Raw genomic sequence first — 11920 nt, 5'->3', positions numbered from 1 at the left:
TTTTTTTTTTTTTTTTTTTTTTTTTTTTTTTTTTTTTTTTTTTTGAGGCAGAGTCTTGCTCTGCCGCCCTGGCTGGAGTGCAGTGGCGCGATCTTGGCTCACTGCAAGCTCCGCCTCCCGGGTTCCCGCCATTCTCCTGCCTCAGCCTCCCGAGTAGCTGGGACAATAGGCACCCGCCACCACGCCCGGCTAGTTTTTTGTATTTTTTTAGTAGAGACGGGATTTCACCGTGTTAGCCAGGATGGTCTCGATTTCCTGACCTCGTGATCCGCCCGTCTCGGCCTCCCAAAGTGCTGGGATTACAGGCTTGAGCCACCGCGCCCGGCCCCAATTTCTGTTTCTAACTGATGAAACTAGATAGTAATATTAATCTATAATCATAGTTTTTCTCTAAATATTAACTAAATATTTTATCCATTTAAAACACTGTTTTCCTCTCTTTTTTTTTGAGACAGGGTCTTGCCCTGTTGCCCAGACTGGAATGCAGTGGCGAGATCACGGCTCACCCAAGCCTTGACCTCCCAGGCTCAAGGGAACCTCCCGCCTCAGTCTCTCGCATAGCTGGGACTAGAGGCACATACAACCACACCCGGCTAGTTTTTGTATTTTTTTGTAGAGGCAGGGTTTTGCCATGTTGCTCAGGCTGATCTCAAACTCCTGAGCTCAAGTGATCTTCCTGCCTCCTGCTTTAGCGTCCCGAAGTTGCTGGGATTACAAGTGTATGCTACTGTGCCTAGCCCTAAAACACTATCTTGACCACAGAGGAGGTCTACAGAAAAAGAAAGAAAAAAAAACAAAAATGACTGCTTCTGACTGGGCACGATGGTTCACACCTATAATTCTAGCACTTTGGGAGGCAGAGGTGGGAGGATCACGTGAACCCAGGAGTTACAGACAAGCCTGGGCAACACCGTGAGGCTCCTATTTCTACAAAAAATTTAAAGATTAGCTGGATAAAAATTAACTGGTGCATGCCTGTGCTCCCAGCTACTGGGGAACCTGAGGCAGGAGGATCTCTTGAGCCCAGGGGGTTCAAGGCTGCAGTGAGCCATTATTGTACCACTTCATTGCAGCCTGGACAATAGAGCAAGACCCTGTGTCCAAAAAAAAAAAAGTTTTCATCAAATTCTGCAATTAAAATTTAGAAAATATCTATTTTCCTTTTTTTTTTTTTTTTTTTCTGAGATGGAGTCTCACCCTGTAACCCAGGCTGGAGTGCAATGGTGTGATCTCAGCTCACTGCAACCTCCACCTCCCGGGTTCAAGCAATTCTCCCACCTCAGCCTCCCAAGTAGCTGGGATTACAGGTGTGCACCACCACGCCCAACTAATTTTGTATTTTTAGTAGAGACGGGGTTTCTCCATGTTGGTCAGGCTGGTCTTGAACTCCTGACCTCAGGTGATCCGCCCACCTCAGCTTCCCACTGTGGTGGAATTATAGGCGTGAGCCACCATGCCTGACCTAGACCACCTATTTTCATTTTTATTTTTCACTTTTTAAATATTTTCTTTATTTAATTTTTTTGACCGCCTATTTTCAAAATATTAAATTGCTTTTTTTTTTTTTTTTTTGGAGACAAAGTCTCGCTCTGTCTCCCAGGCTGGAGTACAGTGGCACGATCTTGGCTCACTGCAAGCTCTGCCTCCCAGGTTCACTCCAGTTTCCTGTCTCAGCCTCCCGAGTAGCTGGGACTACAAGCGTCCACCACCACGGCTGGATAATTTTTTGTATTTTTAGTAGAGACAGCGTTTCACCTTGTTAGCCAGGATGGTCTCGATCTCCTGACCTCGTGATCCACCCGCCTTGGCCTCCCAGAGTGCTGGGATTACAGGTGTGAGCCACCGCGTCGGCCTTGAATTCCTTTTTATTTGTGGATTTGTGGTGATGATTTTTATTCGTTGTGATGATTTTTATTCTGCCCTTCCTGGAGTACATATACTTTTCCTAATTAAAAAGCAATTAGAGGCTGGGCGCGGTGGCTCAGCGCAGCCACCGCCCCTACCGCACAGTGGTAGGGAGTTCAAGACCAGCCTGACCAATATAGAGAAACCCCATCCCTACTAAAAGTACAAAATTAGCCTGACGTGGTAGCCCATGCCTGTAATCCCAGCTACTCAGGAGGCTGATGCAGGAGAATCGCTTGAAACCAGGAGGCGGATGTTGCAGTGAGCCAAGATCGCGCCATTGCACTCCAGCCCGGGCAACAGTGCAAGACTCTGTGTCCAAAGAAAAAAAAAAGAGCAATTAGAATGAGACTTTTGTTTTTATTTTCTGTTCTCTGTGACTCAGTAAACTTCTTAGAGAAAGAACCCTTGGAGAAAAGGGAGAGACCCGTTACTTCCTTTCAGCATGGACTGTGGTATTCCTGCCCCACCCCCGCCAAAATGTTAATGAGCTGTGCTGGATTTTTTTGTTCTTCCTCCTTATCAGAGTTTCCACTCAGGACTGGGTAGCCTGTGGACTCCCTGGAGGACAGACAGGTGTGGCAGTCTCAGCGGCCTAGAGTGGATGGCTGGTTTACTGACAGTTCTTTTTTTTTGAGACAGAGTCTTGGTCTGTTGCCCAGGCTGGAGTGCAGTAGTAGTCTTGCCTCACTGCATCTTCTACCTCCCAGGCTGAAGTGATTCTCGTGCTTCAGCCTTCCCAGTAGCTGAGATTACAGGCAGACGCCACCATACCCACCCAGTTTTGTATTTTTAGTAGAGACAGGATTTCACCACATTGGCCAGCCTGGTCTTGAACTCCTGTTCTCAGGTGATCTGTCCACCTCGGCCTCCCAAAATGCTAGGATTATAGGCATGAATCACCATGGGCTTACTGATAGTTCTGTAGGCCAGGGGAATCATCTGTTTGAATAACCATATATGGGGTATTGTGTTTATCTTTCTTCAAGTTATTTTTGGTGTCAGGTCTTTTTTTTTTTTTGAGTGTCACCCTGTCACCCAGGCTGGAGTGCAATGGCGTGATCTCGGCTCACGGCAACCTCTGCCTCCCAGGTTCAAGCGATTCTCCTGCCTCAGCCTCCTTAGTAGCTGAAATTACTGATGCGCACCACCACGCCTGGTTAATTTTGTGTATTTTTAGTAGAGATGGGGTTTTACCATGTTGGCCAGGCTGGTCTCGAACTCCTGACCTGGCGATCTACCCACCTCGGCCTCGCAAAGTGCTGGGATTACAGGCTTGAGCTACCACGCCCAGCTAGTGTCAGGTCTTTTACCTTAATTAATACATATCATATTGACAAATTTTTTTTTCTGAGCCCTCACTTTTTTTTTGAAACAGGGTCTCACTCTGTTGCCCAAACTGGAATGTAATGATAGTGATCACAGCTCACTGCAACCTCAACTTCTTGGGCTCAAGCTAACTTCCCACCTCAGCCTCCCAGGTAGCTGTGACTACAAGCGCATGCCACTACATGTGACTAATTTTATTTTACTTTTTGTAGAGATGGGGTCTCCCCATGTTGCCCAGACTGGTCTCGACCTCTTGGCCTCAAGTCATCCTCCTGCCTCAGCCTCCCAAAACACTAGGATTATAGGCGTGAACCACCGTGCCCGGCCATGAAGTTAAATTTTTTTTTTTTTTTTTTTTTTTTTTTGAGACGGAGTCTCGCTCTGTAGCCCAGGCTAGAGTGCAGTGGCCGGATCTCAGCTCACTGCAAGCTCCGCCTCCCGGGTTCACGCCATTCTCCGGCCTCAGCCTCCCGAGTAGCTGGGACTACAGGCGCCCGCCACCTCGCCTGGCTAGTTTTTTGTATTTCTTAGTAGAGACGGGGTTTCACCGTGTTAGCCAGGATGGTCTCGATCTCCTGACCTCGTGATCCACCCATCTCGGCCTCCCAAAGTGCTGGGATTACAGGCTTGAGCCACCGCGCCCGGCCGAAGTTAAATTTTTTGGTTATTAGCTTGTCGAGTTCTGTCTTCTGTTTTTTTAAATAGACACATGGCCTGCCTCTCTGTGGTCAATGGTATGGATGCTCAAGTACAGCAAGGACAGTGCCCTGCTCAAGTCTCTCTGACCTAGGTCCGTGGGGATTTTCTCTGTCAATCAGGTTCCTGAAGCTCTGGCTACTGTTTCTGGTATTTTTAATGACCATAGTCGAGAAAAACATTGATATCTTCTTGCCATTGATGAGCAAATCTTTGGACCTATCTCATGGTGTCCTTATTTGCAAACTGGTTGAATCGTGAACTGCCTGGCTGGCTTTGGCTGCCTTGCTGTTGTGGCTTTTAATAACTACCCCTATTTTCTGGTGGCTGAGTAAAGTTTCCAAAAAGGAAGTCTTACCTGGGGATCCTGTGAAGGAATTCCTGACCAACTTTTTAATTTTCCAAAGACAGGCCTTACTAGCGTTAAGGCCTTTTCTGTGGCCTTTTCTGTGGCCAGGCCGGTGTGAAAGCTTGTGCAGAGGCTGTATAGCAGTAAGACTTCCCACCCTTTGGGGCATTTTCATTGTCACCATGTTGTCTGACTTTGGTGACGACCCCTTTTAAACTCTGGCATTTGCTCGGGAAGTATTGGGGAGTATTATCATAAATGCTATGTGTATCCGTTTTTTCCCCACAGTAGAAAGGGAAATGATTTTAATGAATGGTTTTGAGGAAGCTGATAATTATTTGGTTTTTTTTTTTTTTTTTTTTTTTTTTGAGACGGAGTCTTGCTCTGTCACCCAGGCTGGAGTGCAGTGGCTGGATCTCAGCTCACTGCAAGCTCCGCCTCCCAGGTTTACGCCATTCTCCTGTCTCAGCCTCCCGAGTAGCTGGGACTACAGGCGCCCGCCACCTCACCCGGCTAGTTTTTTGTATTTTTTTAGTAGAGACGGGGTTTCACCGTGCTAGCCAGGATGGTCTCGATCTCCTGACCTCGTGATCCGCCCGTCTCGGCCTCCCAAAGTGCTGGGATTACAGGCTTGAGCCACCGCGCCCGGCCTCGCTGATAATTATTTGTAATGGAGAATCGTAACATGCCAGAGGTTTGGCTCTTGTTTCAGTATTTCTTCAGGCTACCACAAAACTCAACTATTGATATTCTTCCGAAAATAAACAAAACACTAAAAAGACCCCTGCCTCTGGAACAAAATAGCTTCATGTTAAGGTAGGTAGCTTTGTAAACATAAGGTAGCTACCTTCATGTTTAAGGTAGCAGCAACCAAGGCTGCCTGTGGAGAAGCTGGTTCTTCCTCTTAAACTTATATGAACCTCTGACCCCACCCCCCCTTACTACAGGTTTTCTTTTCTCTTTTGATTTTTTATTTTATAGTTTTTATTTTGGACTACTTATAGATTCACAAGATGTTGCAAAAATAGCACAGAGCTGGACCCTGCAGTCTGCTTCCTGAATGGTAACATCTTTTTTTTTTTGAGACGGAATTTTGTTCTTGTCGCCCAGGCTGGAGTGCAATGGCGTGATCTTGGCTCACTGCAACCTCTGCCTCCCAGGTTCAAGTGATTCTCCTGCCTCGGCCTCCCAAGTATCTGGGATTACAGGCATGCACCACCGGGCCCGGCTGATTGTTTTTTGTATTTTTAGTAGAGATGGGGTTTCTCCATGTTGGTCAGGCTGATCTCAAACTCCTGACCTCAGGTAATCTGCCCACCTCAGCCTCCCGAAGTGCTGGGATTTACAGGCGTGAACCACCGCACTTGACCAATAACTACCATTTCAAATTCCCACTCCTACTGTACTACAGACCTGTTATCCTATATTCTCACCAACACATTTTAAAATGCTTAACTTTTAGGCTGGGCGTGGCCCACACTTTGGGAGGCTGAGGCAGACGGATCACTTGGGCCCTGGAGTTCGAGACCAGCCTGGGCAATGTGGCGAATCTCCGTCTATACAAAAAATACAAAAATTTGCCCGGTGCAGTGGTGGACACCTGTGGTCCCAGCTTCTTGATAGGCTGAGGTGGGACAATCACTTGAACCCGGGAGGAGGAGGTTGCAGTGAACCTAGATCGCCACTGCCCTTCAGCCTGGGTGACAGAGTGAGACCCTGTCTCAAAATGAAATGGTTAACTTTTGTTAATATCGTTTGTCCTGCTGTGTCTATGAGTGAGACTGAGCGTGTTTCCCTTGGGCACCGGCCACTGGAGTGCGGTGAACTGCCCAGTTACGAATTCGTTTCCTCTTTCCCCGCTGGGGTCCTTGCCTTTCTTTTGTGGGTTTGTGAAATCTCCAGGAATATTTATCCTGGTTTGTTTTGCGGGGCTGAGAAGGTAACAATCTTTTGGCTTCCCTGGCCACGTTGGAAGAATTGTCTCGGGCCACACGTGAAGTACACTAACACTAACGGTAGCTGATGAGATCTCCGAATGTTTTCAGAAAGTTGATGAATTTGTGTTAGGCCACACTGGGCCAAGGGTTGGACAAACTTGGATTAGACATTTCAGAGTATATTTAGTCCCATCAGTGTTTTTCTTAATGATTTCCACCTTTGGGGTCATGCTTTCAAGACTTTTCCTAACCAAGGTTACATAAACATTCTCTTCTATTTCCTTTTAGTTTAATGTTTGTTAAAAATAATGTTTACATTTTTGGCCAGGCATGGTGGCTCACACCTGTAATCCCAGCACTTTGAGAGGCTGAGGTGGGCAGATCACGAGGTCAGCAGTTCTACACCAGCCTGACCAATATGGTAAAACCCTGTCTCTACTAAAAATACACAAATTAGCCAGGTGTGGTGGTGGGTACCTGTGGTCCCAGCTACTTGGAGGCTGAGTGAACCTCTGCCTGCCAAGTTCAAGCAATTCTCCTGCCTCAGCCTCCTGATGATTGATGGGTGTTTTGGGTTTTTTTTGTTTTTTTTGAGATGGGAGTCTCGCTCTGTTGCCCAGGCTGGAGTGCAGTGGCGTGATGTTGGCTCACTGCAACCTCTGCCTCCCGGGTTCAAGCGATTCTCCTGTCTCAGCCTCCTGAGTAGCTGGGATTATAGGCGCACGCCACCATACCCAGCTAATTTTTGTACTTTAGTAGAGATGAGGTTTCACCATGTTGTTTAGGCTGGTCTTGAACTGCTGAGTTCGTGATCCGCCTGCCTCGGCCTCCTGAAGTGCTGGTATTACAGGCGCAAACCACCACGCCTGGTTGATTGGTGTTTTTTTAATTGATTGATTGGTGGTTTTTTGGGGGTTTTTATTGATGTTTTGTTTTGTTTTGAGACAGAGCTTCGCTCTGTGTCACCAGGCTGGAGGGCAGTGACATGATCATGGTTCATTGCAGCCTCAGCTTCCTGGGTTCAAGTGGCCCTCCCACCTCACCTTCCTGGGTGGGTAAGACCACAGGCGTGTGCCCCCACACCTGGCTGATTTTTTTTTCTTTCTTTTTAGAAACAGGGTCTCAGCATGTTGCCCAGGCTGGTCTTGAACTGAGCTCAAGCTATCCATGCGCCTCGGCCTTGCAAAGTGCTGGGATTACAGACATGAGACACCACTCGCAGCCTTACTAATGATTTTTTTTTTAAGAGAAGTCTCGGCCGGGCGCGGTGGCTCAAGCCTGTAATCCCAGCACTTTGGGAGGCCGAGACGGGCGGATCACGAGGTCAGGAGATCGAGACCATCCTGGCTAACACAGTGAAACCCCACCTCTACTAAAAAATACAAAAAACTAGCCGGGCGCGGTTGCGGGCGTCTGTAGTCCCAGCTACTCGGGAGGCTGAGGCAGGAGAATGGCGTGAACCCGGGAGGCGGAGCTTGCAGTGAGCTGAGATCGCGCCACTGCACTCCAGCCTGGGCGGCAGAGCGAGACTCCGTCTCAAAAAAAAAAAAAAAAAAAAAAAAAGAGAGAAGTCTCGCTCTTGTCCCTCAGGCTTGAGTGCAATGGCTCAATCTTGGCTCACTGCAACCTCCGCCTCCCAGGTTCAAACAGTTCTCCTGCCCCTGCCTCCCAAGTAGCCTGCCACCATGCCTGGCTAATTTTTGTATTTTTTAGTAGAGACCGGTTTTCACCATGTTGGCCAGGCTGGTCTCGAACTCCTGACCTCAGGTGATCCAGCCGCCTCAGCCTCCCAAAGTGCTGGGATTATAGGCATGAGCCACCGCACCCGGCCTTATTAATGATTTTTAAACCAGTTTCTCACAAACTCTTTTGATCTTAGATGAGTTTGTGTTTTTCACAAATGCCTCAACAGCTGACTCACAGTTTTAGAAACCCGTGTTTGTCAGTTAAAATGATGATCCTCCCCAAAATGTTCAGTGCCGTTTTCTATCCTGACCTGGGTTCACCCAAGTGGTAGCAGAGTCCCCATGGAGGCACCACGGGGCCTGACTATCTGGGAACCCTCCCAGAGTGGAGCCCAGTGCTGGGCTCAGGTGGGTGCTCATCTGGTTAAGTCAGTTGTACCCGCATTGTTTTGCATCTTTTGCGTCCTGTAGTGGGGCTTTGCCTTCTGAAGCCTCTGTTTCTATCTTCCCTCACGTATGTGATATGTTGTATTTCATTCTGCTCTGCAGGTGAGGACACTGGCCAAATTGTAGGTACTGACAAGACACAGATGACCCAAATCCCCAACTGTGTTATTAATGAGCGTTTAGAGAGTTTTTTCCCTTTGTCCTTCTAAATCGTGTTACCGAGATGGCCCGTGCGTGGGGGAGATGTTTGTCCTTTCAGCCAGGCTCTCCAATTCAAAAGGCAGGAGTTGAGAAAATGACAGTACTTTCTCTGTCCCTGCCACAGAATGTCCAGTTTGGTCTGATTTAACATGACCAGTCATGCAGTAGAGATAAGAGAGTAGTTTGGGCCGGGCGCGGTGGCTCACGCCTGTAATCCCAGCACTTTGGGAGGCCGAGGCGGGCGGATCACAAGGTCAGGAGTTCGAGACCACGGTGAAACCCCGTCTCTACTAAAAATACAAAAAAATTAGCCGGGCGCAGTGGCGGGCGCCTGTGGTCCCAGCTACTTGGGAGGCTGAGGCAGGAGAATGGCAGGAACCCAGGAGGCGGAGCTTGCAGTGAGCCAAGATCGCGCCACTGCACTCCAGCCAGGGGAACAGAGCGAGACTCCGTCTCAAAAAAAAAAAAAAAAAAAGAGTAGTTTGAATTTTGTTTTTCCTTTAATTTTTAGAGGCCACCTTATAACTCAGCCATTCCAGTCACATTTTTTTCATATAAAGTATGTACTTCATATACTCCATGCTTGTCCACACAGAGAATACTTCTGGAAGGACCCATATGAAACCAGTATCAAGCTTCCCCTCTTGAGCCCTGGAGCCACAAGATGAAAGGAGATTTACCCTTTTATACTTTTTAAGTTTTGTGAGTTTTTTTGAAACAGGGTCTTGTTCTGTTGCCCAGGCTGGAATGCAGTGGCATGGTCATGGCTCACTGCAGCCTTTACCTCCCGGGCTCAAGCAATCCTCCTGCCTCAGCCTCCCGAGTAGTTGGAATGACAGGTGCCCAGCACCACACCTGGCTGATTTTTTTTTATTTTTAGTGGAGATGAAGTGTCTCCATGTTGCCCAGGCTGGTCTCGAACTCCCGGGCCCAAGCGACCTGCCTGCCTCTGCCCCCAAAGTACTGGGATTACAGGCGTGAGCCACCGCGCCCAGCCCTCATAAACGTTGTGTGTATATATATATATAACTGATTTTTTAAAATTATAAATCCAAACTACATTAATAGGAATTGTCTTGCAGGGTCCCTTGGTCATAGCTTAGGTGTTGGAAGAATGATTAAGAAAAGGAGCGATGTAATTTACTAGCTTGAGGTCTGCATTTGGTTTGACTTTACTAAGCTTGCTGTGAACTCCAAGGAACAGAAAACCAAGAATGCAGGTCAGGCGGCATCTTCAGAGGAAGAGGCCCTTTCCCCTTTGCCTTGTTTCTAGGCTGGCTGTGGGGGGGTGGAGTCTCCCCCTTGAGGGTCAGGAGATGTCTGGCCCTCATCTGGTAGAGTGGGATGAACCAAACAAGGGCAGACTTGTCAACCTGTAATTCTCTGCTTGGCTGCACCCTGGAGTCAGCTGGAGAGTGCCAGCAGCCGCTCCTGACTGGGACCCCCCGCCCAGAGTGGCCAACTGGGTCCTTCTGGATTGTGGCGTCGGGAGTGCGAAAGCACTGAGGTTATTACTGAGTCCTTCTGGAGTGTGGCACCAGGATTGCCAAAGCACTCAAGTTATTTTCATGTGGAGCCGCCGCTGAGAATCGTGTCTTTGGAAGGATCTAAGTTCCTCACCTGACACCTTCGCAGGCTGCCTGAGCTGCACTTTACAAGTAGCTTTATGATCCCTAGGTCCACCTGGGCTTACGAAGGCACAGATTCCCTGTCCACAGCTCACAACCAGATGCACCAGCAGGAGTCAACCTCGAGCACGTCCTCCGGGCAGCACCTCCTCTGGGCACTCCCACAACCAGGTAGGTCAGGACTCGTGGGCCCATGGAGGGATGGGTCGTGTTTTCAGATTCCTGGTGGTGGTGGTTGATGCCCCTCCTTGAGAAGTGCTTTCCCACACGTTTTCTTCGAAGCTCTGGCTCCCAACAGATGAGGACAGCTGAGGCTCAGAGCTCAAATTTCTTGGCTGCAATTTTAAAGCTCTTAAGTTTAAAGCCTTAAAGATAGAAATCCAGAATTGTAGCATTCTGGTTCTCACTCCATTTTCTTTCCTTTGCCAAAGGAATCTATGTTTTAAACATTTCACACATCCCTTCCTTGGGGACATAGTGGCTAGATTTGCTGAACAAATGGCCGTCTCCTCTTCTTCAAGCCCTGGCCCCAGCCCCTCAGGCTCTGGCAGTGAGACACTCCTACGTTCTGTTGCTGCCTTTTCCCTAGTTACCTTTTCTAGACAACCCATGCCCTGCCCTCCCCACCCCCATGCCAGCTGCTTGGGTTTAATGAGGTCCTTGGTCATGACTCACTGTTTGATTTTCCGTGGTCTAACTCATTGCCTTTGATAAGCACACCTTTTCGGACTTCCAAGATGTGAAAACCTAAGCCTCAGCACACTTAGGAAAATGCACACATTTTTTTTTTTTTATTGTGGCAAAATATACATAACATAAAATTTGCCATTAGTAACATTTGGTATAATCCCAGCATTTTATAACCATCACTACTATTTTCTTTTTTTTTTTTTTTTTTGAGACGGAGTCTTGCTCTGTGCCCCAGGCTGGAGTGCAGTGGCGCGATCTCGGCTCACTGCAAGCTCCGCCCCCCCGGGTTCACGCCATTCTCCTGCCTCAGCCTCCCAAGTAGCTGGGACTACAGGCGCCCACCACCTCGCCCGGCTAATTTTCTTGTATTTTTAGTAGAGACGGGGTTTCACCGTGTTAGCCAGGATGGTCTCGATCTCCTGACCTCGTGATCCGCCCGTCTCGGCCTCCCAAAGTGCTGGGATTACAGGCTTGAGCCACCGCGCCCGGCCTCCATCACTACTATTTTCATCATCCCACACAGAGAAACCCCATAGTGCATAGGAGCCCCTCCCAACTCTCCCTGTTCCCCGCACCTGGCATCCACGAGTCTACTTCCTGCCTCTGTGAATTTGCCTGTTCTGGGCATTTCGTAGAACTGGAATCACACCACAGGTGACCTTTGTGTCCTAGTTATTTCATTTAGCATAATTTTATAATGTGTCAGAATTTTATTTCTTACTGTGGCTGAAAAACACACCACTGCATTATGGTGCAATGGTATTATTTACAATTATTTACTAAATTGTATTTAGTTTCTCCATTCATATGTTTTTTTTTGTTTTTTTGTTTTTGTTTTTTGAGAAGGAGTCTCCCTCTGTTGCCCAGGCTGGAGTGCAGTGGCGCAGTCTGCGCTCACTGCAACCTCCACCTCCCAGGTTCAAGTGATTCTCCTGTCTGAGCCTCCCGAGTAGCTGGGATTACAGGTGCCTGCCACCACGCCCGGCTATTTTTTTGGTATTTTTAGTAGAGGTGGGGTTTCACCGTGTTAGCCAGGATGGTCTCGATCTCCTG

General features: G+C 48.2%; 1 protein-coding gene across 4 annotated transcripts in view; it reads left to right on the top strand.

The window, feature by feature from the left end:
- FAM234A (family with sequence similarity 234 member A) overlaps window positions 1-11920 on the top strand; it is a 40379-nt gene that overhangs the window by 8182 nt on the left and 20277 nt on the right. For all 4 annotated transcript variants that reach the window (XR_003117059.1, XM_025370582.1, XM_025370580.1 and 1 more), the window contains exon 2: window positions 10227-10348. The gene's annotated coding sequence lies outside the window, so the exon portion shown is untranslated. The remainder of the gene's footprint in view (window positions 1-10226; window positions 10349-11920) is intronic.

The sequence above is a fragment of the Theropithecus gelada genome, chromosome 20, assembly GCF_003255815.1.
Source record: "Theropithecus gelada isolate Dixy chromosome 20, Tgel_1.0, whole genome shotgun sequence".
NCBI classification, from domain to species: Eukaryota; Metazoa; Chordata; class Mammalia; order Primates; family Cercopithecidae; genus Theropithecus; species Theropithecus gelada.
The sequence above is the reverse complement of the archived record's forward strand: the minus strand, read 5'-3'. Positions and strand labels throughout refer to the sequence as shown.